Genomic DNA, 12,349 nt, shown 5'->3' with positions numbered 1-12,349 from the left:
GACTGCCCTTCTCCGTCAAATTTGCCTCAGTCCCAGTGCAGTAGACCACTTCCCCAGAAGACCAGCACAAAACCCTGTCCATAACATATCTCCTGACCAGAGACTTCTTCAGGGCCTCAATTTTGATGTAAGTGATGTCAGGTCTCATTTCATGAGCAGACCAGAGCACACCTAATTAAAACTTGCCAGGGACCAAACACTGCTTGTAGCAGGGAAGGAGAGCCTCTGCAGATGATTGGTCTGAAGGATAGAACAGCTAAAACATAACAGAAGAGCATACACAGTACACACTGGAGGCATTCCCTGAAGCACCAGGCCCTGGGCAGGTGCTTCTTCTTCATAAAGCCATTACTTTTAGGAGCAGGAGACATAAATAGCTTTTTTAACATAGAGGAGGAGGCAGAGACCTAAACAGAATGCCAAGATGGGTGGATTTACCCCAGTGAAAGAAGAAGATTATGCCATGGCCATAGATCTAAATGAAACAGATATAAATAGCATGCCTGATGGAGAATTTAGAGCAATAATCATAAGGATGCTCACTGGCCTCGAGAAGAGAAGACATCAGTGAGACCTTTACCAGAGAGCCAAAAGAGTTAAAAAAAGAATCAGAGATGAAAAATGCAAAAAAAAAAAAAAAAAAAAAAAAGGGTGGGGGGGAGACTGGAAACAGGCTTAATGCAATGAGCAGCAGACTGGAAAAAGAAGAGGAATAAATTAGTGACCTAAAAGACAAAATAATGGAAAATAATGAAGTTGGACAAAAGAGACAAGGAAGAATTATGCAACACAAGAATAGACTTAGAGAACTCAGTGACTCCATCAAACATAATAACATTTGTATTTTAGGAGTCCCAGAAGAAGAGAGAAAATGAGGACAGAAAATTTATTTCAAGAAATAAATGCTGAAAACTTCCCTAATCTGGGGAAAGAAACAAACCTCCAGATCCGGAAGACACAGAGAACTTCCATCCAGATCAACAAAAGCCAGCCAACATAAAGATATATCATAATTAAGTTTGCAAAATATAGTGATAAAGAAAAATCTTAAAAGCAGCAAAAGAAGACCAAATCTTATCAGGGAAAACCCAAAAGGCTAGTTGGATCTCAACAGAAACTTGACAAGTCAGAAGAAAGTCAGAAGCAAGATATATTCAAAGTGCTGAACAGAATAATCTGCAGTGTAGAGTACTCTAACTGACAAGGCTTTCATTCAGAATAGAGGAAGAGATGAGGAATTTCCTAGACAAACCAAAACTAAAGGAGCTCATGACCACTAAACCAGCCCTGCAAGAAATATTAAAGGGAACTCTGAGTGGAAAGGAGAGACCAAAAGTGGCAAAGACAAGAAAGGATCAGAGAAACTAGGAACAATGATGAAACAAGAAGTAAAGTGGCAATAAATACATATCTATCAATAATTACTTTGAATGTAAATGGACTAAACACTCCAATTAAAAGACATAGAGTGTCATAGTGGATAGAAATAAATGAGACCTGTCTATATGCTGCCTACAAGAGATTCATTTTACACTTGATCTTAGCCAAAAGGCCGAGAAGTGATCAAGACTCATTTTAGACCTTAAGGTATCTGCATATTAGAAGTGAGGATGGAGATACATTTATCAGATAAATGGATGTCGAAAGAAAGCCAGAGTAGCAATACTTATATGGGACAAACTGGATTTAAAACAAAGACTGTAACCAGAGACAAAGAAGAGCATTATATAATCATGAGGGTGACAATCCAACAAGAAGATATAACAACTGTCTATCATCATTTGTACTATTTTAACAAGGATTTAGTTGTTAATACATTGAAACAGCATATAGCCAGGATTATAAGAGCCTAAAGTTTAAAGTTTTGCATTGAAGAATCAGTCCGTAATCTAAAAGAGCAAAATCACAGAGAACATATCCTAGAAAAAGCAACAAAACGGGAGTATCAGAAACAATAACTCTGACAAGACCTTCCTCTGTAAGTTGTTAAACCAAAGGCTTCACTGATTTAACATTTAATTTGGGATAAACCTAAAGTCTCATTCATGCTTCACCTTGGATCTTTAAATTTGTGAGTCCTATAGCATGCTCCAAATGCAGGAAAACAAGGCTTCTGCTCAAGAGTCACCATTTAGTAGTAGGAGAAAAAGAGAAAATAAAACTGGCTGGCCAGAGCAAGCTCTTCAACAAAAGCTTATGCCAATTACATGCCCATTGAATGATTAAGAGCATGAGCTTTCATATCAATGCACTTCATGATTTTTCTAAAAACTTCCTGGAGATTATGGAGGGTCCTAAATATTTTTAATATAGCATGTATAATTTTACAGCCACTGGAACATTTCTTCTCTACAACGTACACATTTACTAAGCCACACTCTCTCTCTCTCTCTCTCTCTCTCTCTCTCACACACACACACACACACACATCTTTATAATAACTCTCAATACTATCCTCTTACTACTGTTATGTTGTTGACTTAAAGAGTTGCTACACCTTCGAATAATTTACTGGGCATTTCATTTTCACCAAGCCTTTTTGGAAGTAGGTTAACATTCAGTGAATTATATTTTCAGTGAATCTGATGCACTTCTAAAATGTGGTGTTCATCTTTATCCACAGAGTCACTTAAGTATTTAAACAAATATTTGGTCTCTTTAAAAATGAGGTAGACAAATTGACAGCTGAACCCCTTAGCTGTTTGTCAGATAGAAGTCTGGCTGGGCTGTGGAGAGACATCATACCCCCTCACCCTGCAGTCTTTCTCCAACATTACCAGCTCCCTGCACCTCCTCATAAAGTCTCCATTTTGGGAACTTGCCCTTTCTTCCACACCATCTTTGTTTATCCTCAACTTTCAACTCTAACTCATGGGTTTAATTCTTAATTGCCTATTTTTTTAGACTTACTCTCTGGAATCAAGCTGTTTTCTGGATAACATCTGTTTCTCTCTTATACTTATCTTATAAATTAATTTCATTCATTTTTTTCAAACCTAAGCTTATGTAGTACTCTCCTTTATCCCACCATTCACTTATTTCCTTCTCAGAATTGATTTCTATAGAGTGTATTTTTGATTTCCATCCCAGCCACAGTCCCAACCTCATCACTTGGCTGCATTTTTCGCTAAGAACAAATTCACTCTAGAAGAGACCACCTTATGCTTGTATATATCATATGTACATATGGTAAGTACTGCTGCAGGCATATGTATTCATACTAAAGCCTGCTAAAGCATTATAATGCACTAATACTCCTAAAGAATTTTATCTTTTAATCAGTGATCCCATATTCTGCAAATCAGAGAAACCACTTTCTGGTTCCAACTATAGGATAGCAAACTTCCATAAACAGCAGCAACCTCTTCTACTTATGTTCATTTCACTCACTCAACAAACATCTATGAAACACTAATTATGAGTCTAGTTTTTTGAGGTGCTATTACTTTTGCGATATGCCTGGACAATGAGCAGCTCAAATATCGGTTCCACCATTTGCTACTTGTATGACTCTCAATTTTCTCGTTTATAAAACAGGGGAAATAGTCATACCTCCCAATAGGTAGTCATGAGGAATGAGTGAGTTTCCATATGTAAAATGTTTTGCACAATGACTCACAAAGGAAGCGCTATATGTGTTTACTGTTATTATTATTAAAGAGTATGCTGAAGAGTACATTTCCAAAGAAATCCCTCAGTGACCACTATTATCAAATTGGAGGTCCGTTTTTTCATGAAAAAAATATAAGCTTGGAGATATGACAAAAAGACATTTTAAAATTCAGCAAAGCTTTTGAAATTACATGTGTAAAGGAAAAAGAGAATGATAATTTTTCTGATGAAGGATTAAAACAATACTCAAATCAAGTCATTGAATATGAATGAGAAAGTAGCCGGGATTGTTTTTCTGCCTGATAAACAAGACTAGAAGGGAAAAAAAAAAGATAGAATAACTTATCACAGCTCTACATACTGAGAAGTAGCTTAGAATCCATTACATGCCCTGCCTGATATCCCCCAGCAGAATAGGGGCACTCTGATGATTTCAATTCTGCATCCTAGCAATATCTAGAAATAAGCAAAGTGGTCTAGGCTGAAAGGAAAGACAGAAATGGCAGCTTTACCAAGGTAAAGTTTTAACAATAAAATATCAAAGGGAACACAATCAAAAACAAGGGGGGGGGATCCCTGGGTGGCGCAGCGGTTTAGCGCCTGCCTTTGGCCCAGGGCGCGATCCTGGAGACCCGGGATCGAATCCCACATCGGGATCCCGGTGCGTGGAGCCCCTTCTCTCTCTGCCTATGTCTCTGCCTCTCTCTCTCTCTCTCTGTGTGTGTGATTATCATAAATTAAAAAAAAAATAAAAAAAAAACAAGGGAGGGGCACCTGGGTAGCTCAGTCGAGTAAGTGTCTGACTCTTGATTTTAGCTCAGGTCTTGATCTCAGTCTTGAATTCAAGCTTTGTGTTGGGCTCCACGCTGAGTATGAAGTCTACTCAACAATAAATAAAGAAATAAAAAAAGAAAAGCAATTTAAAGAAAGTGATTTATTTCTTTTAAGACTCTTCCAGTGTCTTGGCAGAATCAGAAGCCTTTGATGAGACTAATAACACGAGGATTTTCTATCTTATCTGTTTTGCATATTTTTCTACATTATGGTTGCTCTTTTATGTTAGAGTATTGATTGTGCTGAACTATTGCTGCAAAAACATGTCTTCCCTCTAACAGACAAGAGCGAGGACTGCTGGCTTTCTCTTTAAGTCCAGCTAATGCTGGCAACCACTTAACTTTTTGTGATTACATGAACCCTAAGATGGGACTCTAAAAATTCATTTCCTACCCGTTTATTTTTGCCATTATTTCCTCTAATTAGTAAAGCATGTAAGTCTTTAACTGAGATGACTAAGTGATTGAATTTTTTTCCTGATGGAAGTGTTGTCTCTGAGAAGAGAGTATGAGAGGGCATGAATGTATATACGTAGGTGAGAATTAGGTGCCATGGAGGGAGGAGTGAGTACTGCAAAGGTCTTGGGCTTCTGGGGAAACACATTCCAGTCTTTCATATTAACTATACCAGTGGTGTGATGAGGCCAGTGCCTTGTAGCTCTCGCAAGTTGATTATGAACATCTCTTCCCAGTTCAACATGCATCCTAGCAATATCATGGTGGTGCTTTGAAATTGTGAGGGTATTTACACCATGGAAACTGGCATATGCAACTAATCAGGTCTTTTTTTTTTTCTTTTGCCACAAATGCCAGCTGTTCAAAATTTACCATCATTCACTGACTATGACTGGTCATAAGTAACATGTCTATAAACTCATATGAGCACTGTAACCTGGGTTAGTTTATTCTGAAGGAATGTAATACAGGGAGGGTAAATATTGTGTGGGTCACAGGTTGTTTAGAAATGACAGTATGTACTATTGCTTTGAAGGGCAGATTGCCATTTTATATTCCCCCCCAAGCCCTATATTTTCCTCTATTAACTGTCTTATGTGAACATAATCTATTACTTATACTTATCTTGTCCATGACATAGTGAGTTCCTTAGAGTTAGAATGATATGTGGTTTCTCTTCATTTATTTAGTGTTTAGTTGTGTCTGACAGAGTCCTGATGGTTTCTAGGCTTGCTACTTTCTGGATTGCTTCACCTCTAACAGAGTGGAAATATCATGTGTTCCAACAATGTCTTGAGATTATTCTGAGAATCAAATGATAGAATGTCAGTGTCAGCCACTCTCCTAGATAGAGGACTCACCTATAATTTTTAAAACTGTGCAGCAAATATTTAGCATGATATGCATATTTGTATTTATTAGATGCAATTTGGAGACAGTGTAATAAATTAGAGGGATCTTCTTCAAAATAATTTGCCACTGCTTAACAATATAACCTTTAAGAAATTCATATAACCATTTTGAGCCTGTTTCTACATTGTTATAAATATCTAAAAACCTAGCTTACAGGGTCAACATGAGAATTACAATGAGATACCATACAGGAAGCTTCTAACCAAAACCATTGCTGGCATGTAGTAGATGTCTGACAAATACTAACTCCCTTCCCTGATCTCCTATGTGATAGAAGCATTGTATAGATAAACTGCCTAATGCTCTGAATCTTGGTCACCTCAATCATAACGATCATCCTTGTCATCACAATTGCAATTTCACTGGACAAGAAAGAAGCTTTGCAAAGTGATGGCCTTTCCATATATCAATAACTAATCCCTCAGCAAACCTCCAAATCCAACCCACTTTAGGAGTATATATATTCTATAAAGAAGAAACAAAATTCTAGTTAATTAATTACCACTATCAACATACCAGTAGATGAATGTTTTTCAGAGAAAGCCTTTGGGAAGTTTTAGGTAGAGCATAACTTAATTGTTATAGGCCTGTTCAAAGTCCCCGTGCCATTCCCTCTTTGTCAACATTTAGCATAATGTGATGCTCGTAGTCAGAGGCTGTTTCCATTAAGTAAGTTTGTGCATGCATAGAGGATGCCTTCTTAAAACAGCTGGGACAGCAACCTGTGTGCAATTGAGTGATGGATTGGTTTTCTCCTTATGGGCCCAATTTGTGAATTGAGTCAAGTGAAGCCCAGGGCTCTCATCTTTTCAAAACAAGTATATTAGATAAGACTGGAGCAGAGGAAGAGCAGCTTTGGCAGACATCTCTATTAGCAACCATGTTCTGGTCTTTGCTTTACTTATGGACATATCCACCCCAAATCATCTAACTACACCATTTCAAAATATGCATATGGAATTAGGACTGATGACTGATATCTCTTTGATGTGTACTTCCTAGATCTCAGTGACAACTTGTTTAAACCTCAGAAGTAGGAAAGAGAACATGTTACATGCCATAATCTAGATAAAGAGAGACAACAGGTGACATCACTCACTAAGTTTCTTTTTTTTTTAAGATTTTATTTATTTATTCATGAGAGACACACACACGAGAGAGAAAGAGAGAGAGAGAGAGAGAGAGAGAGAGAGAAAGAGAGAGGGGCAGAGACACAGGCAGGGGGAGAAGCAGGCTCCATGCAGGGAGCCCGATGTGGGACTCGATCCGAGGACTCCAGGATCATGCCCTGGGCCCAAGGCAGGCAGACGCTTAACTGCTGAGCCACCCAGGTGTCCCAACATCACTACGTTTCATGATAAATATTGATAGAATCACTCAGATCACATGATTATAAATGAATTTCTACCAATTGAAAACAAGCACCACTTTCTCAGTTTGGAAAAAGCCGGTGTTGTTCTCCTGCTCTTTCAGCAGCAACCAGAGTTTACTTCGAAAGTATCCTAATTCTTGCTTACAAATTCTTAGATTCATCCCTGCTTCTCTGGGCCTCCCAGGCCCTCCAGGATATAATAATCTGTGTACATATCAGTCCTTTACTTCAGATTTTAACCTCTTCTAGACTAGGAGCTGAAAGGGTTTTATCTTTCTACTTTCTGAACCAAGCATGGTCATTGGTACACAGCAAACACTCAACAATTTTCATTAGTTCACTCCTCTTAAATTTAAATTTAAAAAGAAGGGTCAAGGGAAAAGGTGACACCCAATAGCAATTGTGCACAAATCTTATCCAATCAGGTGAATGAAGCCGTGATTGCTTGTATCTGTAATTTCTTCAAGTCGATAGTCACCTCCCAGGGCACCTCTGGACTAATTAGATTAACTGTTACTGTCAAGGCTATCTAATTGCCTGTACTAAAGAAAGCAAATTGCAGACAGTAGATATCAATGTAAAATCAAACAGAAAACAGGTGTTTGCTAATTAAAACTGAGATTTTAATGAATGACCCGTGTGGTTTTGGTGAATAAATACCACTCCCAACATCTGCTTCATAATTAGACTCCTCTCTCCCTCTCTCTTTTTCTGTCTCTCTCCCTCTCCTTCTTCCACCCACTTTGCCGACACCACAGTAAATAACTGTGAAATGACAAATTTTTTAAAAGCCCCCAAATCTTTACTCTTTGCAAAGGGACAAAAGCAGATGTGCCTGTCTAGGTAACTGTAAATAAACCAATCATAAAGAATTAAAAAAAAAAAAAAGGCCTGTGCATTTACTAATGCATTTACCTAATAGTTTATTAGTTTGTACATTAAAGACTATAATACATTGGTAAAAGAGGTGACAGGACTGGAAAAAAGATCACATCAAAGCATTTTAATGCACAAATTGGCCATGGTACACTGGGGGAGGCTTATTATGAGTTCTGGTTCATCTAACATTTGGGACTTTATTTTGAGTTAATTGGGCTTCTTGCTGAGATGACCTCATCTGATGGATGTTGCTTTTTTGCCTTTCTATCCATTTGAAAGTGAAAGAGGAGAAGCTAATTTTAAAATGTAATAATAAATCTGTGGAATGTACCTGGTAAGCAGGTTTAGCAGAAATGCTTCATATTTAGGAAAGCTAAAATAAGGGAACCAACTTAGAATGAATGAATAGAAAGGATATGAACAAATGTCAGTCATTTTGTTGAGATCATCTTTGCAGAAACATTTTCCCACCATTAGTCTTTGTGTTTTTGAATGCTCAGTAAGTACATTTCTAGTCATAGCTGCTTTGTGCAATTAAACTCAACTGTTATGTCTCAGCCACAGGAGCTCTGAGGACTTGGCAAAGCTATTGAGTGCTGTGTCAACTAATAAACAACCAAATGTATTGAAATCTGAAAAAGTCAAGTGGCTTCTGGACAAGTTTCTTCACTCATCCTAAGACACCAGATCAGAAGGATACAAGCTAAGAGCATGATAGGCATGTCCTATAGGGCATGGGCTTTTGAGCACTGCACTATTTTAATTCAAGAATAGAACCCATAGAAGCATGACCATGAAAGAAAATATACACTGAGCCCTCATCAAAAGTTTTGAATAACATATAAGAAAACTTGATGTCCTATTTTAATTGCTTTTAAATTAAAATATACATATTTTTTAGAGAACTGAATATAATTGATTCTCCCTAAATTAAAAAAGTCCCAAAACATATTATACGCCCACACAATTTTTAAATGATTTTGTCTGTTTATGTGCATGAAGCATACATCTATATGTGTCAAATGTCAGCAGGTTTAAATGGTTGTGGATAAAAATAGACTCGTTATGATGTTTCAGAGCAGGTTCTTACCTTCCTCTAAGTGCCTCTTTATATGATTTTTAGCATTTTCCAAATCAATTCCTCACACGGTGACACAAGTCCCTGGGGTTCTGTGGCACCTGACACGTTCTGCTTCTCACGCCTTAACTGCACTGGTTTTATCTGCTGCTGCAGATGTTCTGGCGGGAGGCCCATGCTAGTCCTGCTGCCAGTGTCCATCAGGAAAGGCCACTATTGGGCCAGTGCTCACCCTGGTCTCAGCTGCCCATTTTCAGGGTGTCTAGGAATTCCCGGCCCAAAACAAAGTCTGAGAGAATGTTATTTCTTCATTTCAGTGACATACTTTGTCACCTAGGCCCTCTACCAGTTTTACTTATGTCCAGAGTCTCCCAAAATCTTTATGAAAGAGCATTATTCCTCAGCCTCTGATCCCAGCAGCTAAAATCAGTTGGTTACAATGTGGGAGAATATTCTGCTGTACCCCCCTCACTCCCACACGCCTTCTCTCCTCTCTCATGCTGTTCCTTGCCCTGACTAAACGTCTTCCAATTAAACTCCTTCTACTCTTAGGCACTTGGATTTTAATTCTTAAAAATGAAATATCAATTACATACATAAGGTGTTGTATGCTGATATATAAATTTCAAAATACAACTGTAATTTTAAAAATGTGGGGAATAGGGGCACCTAGGTGGTTGAGTTGGTGAAGTGTCTGTCTTCAGCTCAGGTCTTGATCTTGGGATCCTGGAATCAAGCCCTGTGTTGGACTCCCTGCTCAGTGGTGAGTTTGCTTCCTCTTCTTCTGCCCCTCCCCTGCTCATGTTCTCTTTCTCTCCCTCTCTCTCTCAGATAAATAAATAAAATCTTTTTTTAAAATGTAAGGAATACTATTACCTAGTCTAGGAGAATATCATCAGTAATGCTGAAGTCCCTTATTTCAGAGAATGTCATTTCTCTGCATTTTGTTTTTTATCAATGCCTTGCTTTTATCTTAATAGTTTTAATAAATATTTATGTACCTCCCAAAAGGTATCCATTTTGCTTTTGATTGTTTCCAACCATTTATCAATGAATCACATAAGTTCTCTCCTGGGACTACCTTATTTTACTTGCCTTTTTTTAAAATCCATCATTCAATCTTGATGTGTTAAATTTTATTAATTGGCTATCATATGGCAAATCAACCTTCCATAACTGGAAAACCAATTCAGTCACTATGTGCCACCCTTTTTACATTTTGCTAAACTTGATTTGTCAACATTTTGTTTAAGATGTATTTATCTATATTCATGAGTGAGTTTGGCCTCCAGTTTTCATATATTGTACTGTCTTTATCTTGTTTTAGAATCACTAATGGTCATATGACTCCTTTTCTCTCCTACTTTGAGTGAGAACATTTTTTTGTGATATCTCTGATCCTTTTTCATTATTGTATTTTAGGGGTGATGAAAGATAAGCATAACTTGTCTCTTTCAGATAATAGTTTGGAAGATATGACGATCCATATACTTTCCCAAGGGAAAGTAATGGATATTAACAGAATCCTGAGGCACCTGGATAGCTCAGTCCACTAAGCATCTGCCTTTGGCTCAGGTCATGACCTTGGGGTCTTGGGATCAAGCCCTGAGTCAGGCTTTCTGCTCAGCGAGGCGTCTGCTTCTCCCTCTCCCTCTATCCCTCCCCACCACTTATGCTCTCTCACTCTGCTCTCTTTCAAATAAATAAATAAAATCCTTAAAAAAAAAAAAAAACTAAACTAAACAAAAAGGAATCCTGGTTTTCCAGGTCTAAGCAATAAATGGTTAGCACTTTGGATTGTCTCTCTTGGGGAGGGCATGAGTGTGAATATTATGTGTGGAGAGGGTGAAATGCACATCTAATGACCAGAAGTGTTGGCTGTGACAAAAGTTGTGACTGTCAAATCTATTTCCCATTCTCCCTGGTACTTAGCGGGGCTGTATTTTTTGACTTCTCTAGCAATTAGGTATGACCATATAAGGGAGTTCTAGCAATGGATTTGAATGAAAGACGATGAACATCATTTTCAGACCTGTACCAAAAATTCCTTCCTTAAGTGATCCTTCATGATCTTTTCCCTTTGACTCAATGCCAACAAACACAACCACATTTACAATCATAGTCACAAGATGGTAGAAGGTGTTGCAGTCTCCAGTCATAAATTAGGTGATATACAGATTAGGAATCCTTGCTTAGGACTGCTTCTGGGTTGTGGGTGACCTTGAGCCTTCAGGAGAGAGATGGCAAGTCCCTGGAGGCTGTGTCCTGTGCGGTGTTCAAGGAGGCTGAGCTCTGTTTCTCTGAATCCCAGTGGTCAGACCTGCTCATGTTTCAGCATTTGTCCAGGACCAGCCTTGCCCAGGATGGTGTAGAACCCAGCACATTCACCTGTCACCCAACCACTACTGGGCCTTGGACAAATGGTTACTGACTATGTTCGAGGTGATGGTTTGCAGAAAGCTGTCAAGGCAGGCATTTTGGCACTCCTGGCTTTAACCTTTACTGGGCTTTGTTATTTCAACTACCATGATGTGGGCATCTGCAAAGTTGTTGCCATGCTGTGAAAACTCTGACCTTTTTGACTTAATACCTTCAGAATTGATTGTACACCTCTTTGCCTCTGCTCTATCATGCCCTTCAGCTCACAGTAAGGAGAAAATAACAGATAAGTCCAATGGTGAGACAAACCTCTTCTAATCACCTGATTATTTTTAGAATTTAGTCTTTGAGGAAAAGGTTTGAGATGAATTATATCCAAGAAATTTGGAGACTGGGTTCCTTGTTCTGGTGAGTTATGGGATTGTCTCCTAGCTTCTCACAAGATTCATAGCACAACTAACCATTATGTATGAGCCTTTGTCTGTTAGTGTATCAAATTCTTAAAGGGGATTCAGCTTTATTACTATCAGTAGATGATCAAATTTTTGTATTTGTCCTGGGAATGATGGAGAAAGGGAAAACCTGTTAATTTGTAAGTAAAGACTTAAAATTAGTGTTTAATTTTACTGGTTACTGATGGTTACATGTCCCAGGGAAAGTTTAAAATTAGGAAATACTGCTCTTTGACATTATTCATTTCTAAATTCTGGGAAGAAGAGCCTGGAGAGCTTCTGAGTATGGAGAAGTTCCATATTGGGAAGAGGTCCCCTCATAGATGTATGAAAGTATTATAGATTCTAAACTGAGACTTAAAAAATAAATAAATAA

At 38.1% G+C, this 12,349-nt stretch overlaps 1 pseudogene; it reads left to right on the top strand.

Moving 5' to 3' along the window:
- Positions 1–424: 424 nt before the first annotated feature.
- LOC112671350 (succinate dehydrogenase [ubiquinone] cytochrome b small subunit, mitochondrial-like) lies at positions 425–11,715 on the top strand (annotated as a pseudogene).
- The last annotated feature ends 634 nt before the right edge of the window (positions 11,716–12,349 follow it).

This window comes from Canis lupus, chromosome 16 (assembly GCF_003254725.2).
Source record: "Canis lupus dingo isolate Sandy chromosome 16, ASM325472v2, whole genome shotgun sequence".
Lineage (NCBI taxonomy): Eukaryota > Metazoa > Chordata > Mammalia > Carnivora > Canidae > Canis > Canis lupus.
The sequence above is the reverse complement of the archived record's forward strand: the minus strand, read 5'-3'. Positions and strand labels throughout refer to the sequence as shown.